Source organism: Globicephala melas, chromosome 6 (genome assembly GCF_963455315.2).
Source record: "Globicephala melas chromosome 6, mGloMel1.2, whole genome shotgun sequence".
NCBI classification, from domain to species: domain Eukaryota; kingdom Metazoa; phylum Chordata; class Mammalia; order Artiodactyla; family Delphinidae; genus Globicephala; species Globicephala melas.
In genome coordinates this window covers 33066347-33072629 of record NC_083319.1, presented here as the reverse complement: position 1 = coordinate 33072629, position 6283 = coordinate 33066347, and positions in this window count along the sequence as shown.

The window sequence follows — 6283 nt, the reverse complement described above, 5'->3', positions numbered from 1 at the left end:
TGTGTAGAAAAGATCCTGGTCTCTGCTGTTAAAAATTTTGGAGGCAATTTCAAAAGTTGAGACAAGCATTCCTAAAGCCCCTTCCACCTTTTGCACTTTCCTCTGTTAGGGATGCTCTGACCAATAAAAGTCATAGTAACCATCTTTAATTTTAAATTCTCTGGGGCCTTAGGGACTGTATCTGTATATGCCCATAGGCTTTAAAGATCCTCTCTAGAAATTCTGAAGGCTCCTCATTCCGTTTCTGTATTCCCTTCTGTGTTTTATTAAGGCTTCTTTGTTTCGGCCCCCTCTTCACAATCCTGCAAGAATGCGGTCTCAATAATGTCCAAGTTTGGGCCTATCCCCAGCATCACACCCCAGTTAGGATGCATTGCTGGTTCAGCTGTGCTGGCAGCAGCCTGTATCGGGCCGCCAGGGGTTTCTGAATGAAGCTCACCTGCCTCCTCCCCAGCTCTACCCAGCACCATTCTACATGCTCCTGAAATGAGGAGGGTGGTTAATAAATTTTGAACACCGGCCCAGGTCGGGTTGTGGGTTGCAAGAAATTGATGAAAGAAAGTTTTCCATTCTTTTTGGGTCATCTCTATAAGTTGGCATATTTTTCTTGCAATTAAATAAATCTGAAATTGAAAAAGGAGAATGGACCCAGGTCAATCCCATCGGCTGCTCCATTTCAGCAATCACACCTCCAGTGGGGACTTGCCTTAACGGATTTTGCCCCATCTGAGTTTGGGTAGCTCCCTGGCCAAATCGAGTACCCTGGCAGGTATGAGAGGGGAAGACCGCTCCTATTTCCTGTTTCTCTATCCTCAGAGACCAGCGGGGGCAGGAGTGGGGTGGGATGAGCCTGAAGCAGCAGCAGCACCAGCGTGGGGGATGGGAAAGGAACAGTCGAAGTGTTTGAATTCACAGCAAGTCCTCCTCCTTTGCTTTACAATCAAGTGAAACAAGTTTCTTTGCCTTCCCTTCCTGTTGGGCCATAATCTTACATTTTATGACACAATAACATAAAAGACTGTACAAAAGGTATTTCATAGCATTTTCCTTCCCATTTACAAAATAAATCTAGTTGCAAGATTTTATTGTAATTTAAGGATCTATTTTCAGGCCATTTTGCTCTGGAGTCTAAAGGATAGTGTGGCTATACAGTGTTACAAAAAATACCATCTTTTTCTTTCTCTTCTATGGATTCGTAACTGAAAGTCATCTACTTTTGGAGAATGCAGGCTAGAGGGCTGCAAGAGGGAACCGAATCAACATTGCCCATTTTGAAGGGGCTTTGCTTCCAGTTGCATCAACGAAACCTCTCTACAGGTTCTCTCTGCTTGGTGCTTCTTGGGCACCAAGAAGCTCAATCCCCAATAGCCAATTCCTAACAATTAAGACAATCAGACCTAGACAGACAAGGGCAAACAAAAGCAGAACAAAAAAGACCAAAAAAAAAAAGTCCTGGGCCTTTAACCCAGGTACCTCAGCAGCTGTAACCTCTTATATTGTCTGCCCACATCCCACCAGCCGAGTCTCCAACCCACTGCTCGGTCAGGATCGCACAAACAACCTGTGCACAGGTGCGTTTCTTTAACGAGGTTACCCAGAAGGCGTCTTCCAAACCCAAAACCCCAAACCGTTTTTTCATTGCAGAGCAAAACTTAAGCGCCGAAGGTCTGTGGCACCTCACCTGGGAAATCCAAGGGACGGTCCCTGGAACTAATGGACCAGGCAGCTGCTTGGACTCATGCACAGGCTCTCAGTACCGGCGAGGGGCCCACGAACCACGGGCAAAAGCTCCATTTGGACTTACCTCCTATCTGGCTCGTCTTGCCGGACACAGCAAGCCAAAACGCTGAGATACCCAGGCTTGCAGCAAAGAGAGGGCTTATTCACAAGGCAGCCAAGCGAGGAGATCAGAGGACAAATCTCAAATCTGCCTTCCTGAAGGCAAGGGCCTCGGGTGTTCGTGGGATAACTAAGAAAGCAGCAGGGTGGTCTGAGGCTAGGAAGCACTTATATCATTCTGCGCAGGGTAACCAGGCTACAGGCCTCTGCGCAGTCAAAACGTCACACTCGCGCATGCCCAGTTGAAGGGTTGGTGGTCCTATCCAGTCTTAACTGGCTTAGCTTGAACTAGACGCAGCTGACCGCAAGTTCCTAGAAAATAAGTGAGGCAAGCATCCTATTGTTTGGACTACCTGCCACTTGGAGAACGTGCAAGTCTTTAAATGACCTTGATTAGAGAAGGCAGGTGAAATGGATTTAACCCGTGGTTTCAGGTATCTGCCTTTACTTGCTAAGCATGGCAACCCTAATTCAAGAAAACTGAAGACATTCACACAAAGAATTGCCGGTGAATGTTCACAGCAGCATTGTCCGTCATAGCCAAAAATGGAAGCAATCAAAATGTCTACCAGCTGATAAACGGATTCTTTCTTAAAGTGCTATATTTATTCGGTGGCTTACTATTCAGTGATCAAAAGGGATTGACTGCTCGTACACGATGCAACATGCATGGGCCTCAACACCATCACAGCCAGTGCAATAAGCGTGACCAAAAGACTATGGGTGGAAACCAGTGGACTTCTTTGCAATGAGGGGAATGTTCTGAAATTGAATTTTGGGAATCAATTCACTACTCTATAAATTCAATAAAAAATCATTAATTATACACATATAATGGGTGATTATATACTGTGTAAATTATACCTCAGTAAATGTGTTAAAAAAAAAAAAAACTCTCTTCTGCCACTCTTCCTGGCCCCAGCATACTTTATGTGCCAGTCCTAAGAACTCATCCTTCTGTCCCCCAGCATACCCTGCTTCTTGCCTCTGTGCTCAGGCTCTGCTGGCTGCTGGGACCACGTGTGCCCTTTCCTCTGCCTTGCTAACTGAATCATTCCCCAAGGCCCAGCTCAAATGTCATTTTCTCCACCTGCACTCATGCTGCCTGTTGGTAGATCACTGATTCCCGGTAGTATTTCCAAGTCACTTGCCTCAAATTCTAATTGTGCTTCATTCCTGATTTAACCCCCTTGGGGATTTTTAGAACTCTTTTCCTCTTCACCTTGAAGGAAGCAGAGGGTTTTCACACTTTTCCCTTTCCAAGCACCTAACATCAGGACTCACAAGATAGGTTCCAGGATTATTTGGATGCGAACTCTGCTGGACCTTTGGCTTTGCAGGGAGCCTGTCCTGAGTTTGATGTGCCCTGTCAATCACAGTACCGCTTCTGGGGGTGTCATCTCTGTGTCCCCACCACATTCTGTTTACGAAGCCATGTCATATGTACACACTCTGCCCTTTAAGCTCTTGTATAAATTTTGTGTCCTTAAGTGGTTCCGAGGTATATCTCTGTCAGCTAGATAGGAATACCTCAAGAACGAGGACGTGTCTCATCCATTTGAACCTCTTGCCTAGCCCAGAGCTGAGCAGGTCCCAAGAAGACTTTGGTGAATGAATGAACATCCAGTTAAAGGAATCCTGAAAGAATATAACTGATCTGACAGAATCCAGCTACGGAGCTGGTTATTTACTTTACAAAAGCAAAGTCCTTCACTCCAGTGATCCCCAAATGGAGGGCCTGCCAGCTTTTTATAGACATTTCCAGCTCTAATATTTTATGATTCTAATATAGGTTTTACTTTTTTTCTTTCTTAAACCAATAAGTGAATGAAGTCTGCTTTGATCTTATTGGGATGTTAATATTTTCAATCTTTACTTTAAAAAGGAACAGGAGTTCGGTTCATTAGACTGCAGAGCCTGGGTTTTTAAGGAATGTGTTCTAGGTGTGGGTAAGCGTGATATGGAAATCCAGTGCTTGCTAAATACTGGTTGGATTTGGCAGGATGGCTCACCAGATATAGTTTGATTCCTCTTGGACTCTTTGGTTCCTTGGCTATGTCTGAGTCATTCCATAAGTCAGGCCGTGGGTCTGTGACTCAGGGAGCAAGGGGACTTGCACAGTATGTGACATATAATAGACACTCGATAAGTATTTGTTGGATGCCTGCCTGCCAAGGCCACGTGCTCTAACTTCTCTCAGACATGCAGACACTCTTTTGCTACTTTCCAGGATAGATGCTTCGCCTGCCTCTCTGGGGTACCCATTTTCAGTGACCAGGGGTGCATCCCCTATTTCATGGGACAATATGTGATTTCGGGGAAGTAATACTTATTAAAAGGTCTTTCTGGTACACTATCACTCCTTTTCATTGGTCCCACACATCAAGCCTTTGCCCCAGGACAGCCGGGTCAGAAATCAAGACCATGTCCCTTGGGTCAACTCTTTGCTTGGGTGAACAAACTGCACTTCTGAAACTGCTGTTCATGCTTTCCCAAGCGTCTCTCTGAATGATCCTGATTTCTTACTCTATTGCTACTAATCCATGCTCCTGGAGAAGATAAACCAGATTTCAGGTCTGTGTGGGTCTCAAAAGGTAATGATATTTATAAAACAAAACAAAAAGCCTTCCAATGCAACCTATTCTCCAAACATACTCAGTAGATGGCAGTGTTGCTCTTTCACCGGTATTTGGTCTTAGGGGTGTTTTTTTGTTGTTTTTGTTTTGCTTAGTTTTTATAAGATTTAGAACAGCTGAAGTTTCTGTCTAGCTTAGATTGTGGGTTCCACAAAATGTAGTTCTTTTTACTCAATCAGTCTTTTTTGTTCAGGGCCCTACCAAAAACCCTAAGTCCCTTGGGCAGACTAATAATTAAGTAAATCTTCAAACTAGTATTCTATTTAAAATTTTTTAATTACAAAAGTTAAGACATGGTTGTAAAAATTCAAAAGACACAGAAATGTAGAAAGTAAAAGTGAATGAAAGTTTTCCAGGTGTTTTACTATGCATATAAAATACATATATAACATTACATATATTTATGGGGTCATACTATTCATATTATTCTACAACTCACATTTGCTTCTTTACATAGTGTGTGTTCCTCCACATCAATACGTACGATCTTCATTCTTCCCACTTTCATGGTTTATGACATTTACATTCTGTTCTGGAACTATAGTCAAGTCTTCAAGGCTTGAACTTCTGAATACTTAAACGCAATAAAAATAATATTTACCATATTGTGGTTATATAAATATTAATCACTGCAGAACAAAATGTGATCAGATCTACAGAGAAGAAAAAAAAAAAATCCATGTACTTAACCCATACCATACAATTGTCAAGATTCAAAGCTGTTTTTTAATTTCATTTTATTTAAAAAAAATTTTTTTGCAGTACGCGGGCCTCTCACTGTTGTGGCCTCTCCCGTTGTGGAGCACAGGCTCCAGACACGCAGGCTCAGCGGCCATGGCTCATGGGCCTAGCCTCACCGTGGCATGTGGGATCTTCCCAGACCGGGTCATGAACCCGTGTCCCCTGCATCGGCAGGCGGACTCTCAACCACTGCACCACCAGGGAAGCCCTAATTTCACTTTTATTTTCCTCACTTTTACTCAGATGTCACTGTTTTTTATTAGTTTGTTGAATCTCACGTTTCTTGAAATCTCATTCTTTTCTCCCTTTTGCTTTGCTCAAGTACCTCCCTGAGTAATCCGTAAATTTTAGTACATCTGTTATAAGCTTTCTCTGCAGAGCTGAAAATATCTTTCCCCCACTGATTGTTTGCTTGGCCTGGAGTTTTTAGGCTTAAATTCATATTCCCTTGGAATTTTAAAGACATGGTTTAAAAGTGTTTCTGATGGAAAGTCTGATGTTAGTCAGATTCTTATTCCTTTGTAGCTGACCTTTTTTTTTTCCTGTCTGGAAGCTTTTAAGACTTTATCATTGTTCCTGGGGTTCTGAAATTTCTACGAGTGTCTAGGTATGGGTCTTGTTTTTACTTATCTTGCTTGGTACCTGGTGGGCTCTTTCAATCTGAAGATTTGTCTTTTCCCCTAGCTCAGAAAAATTTTCTATTATGTCTTTGGTTCTGCTTCCCAGCCCCACCTTTTTTTTGGTTCTTTCGCAAACTGCAAACTCGTATTGAATGAATGGGTGCTGACCTCCTAGATCTTTCCTTTGTCTCTGGACTTTTCTTTCATTTTTCACTGCTTTGTGTTTTTCCTGTGTTCTAGGAGATTCCATTGACTTTTAGATAACTGGTCAGGTTTTCAGTCTTGACCATTCTATTATTCCTTTGTTTGTTGGATTTTCTAAAATTTTGACAATTTTAAATTTCCAGAAATCATTTCTCCTTCTCTGATGCCTCCCTTTTTAATGGCAGCTAGCTCTTGTTTTAGAGGTTTCAAATTCTGTCAAATCTCCCCAAAGATAGAATTTTC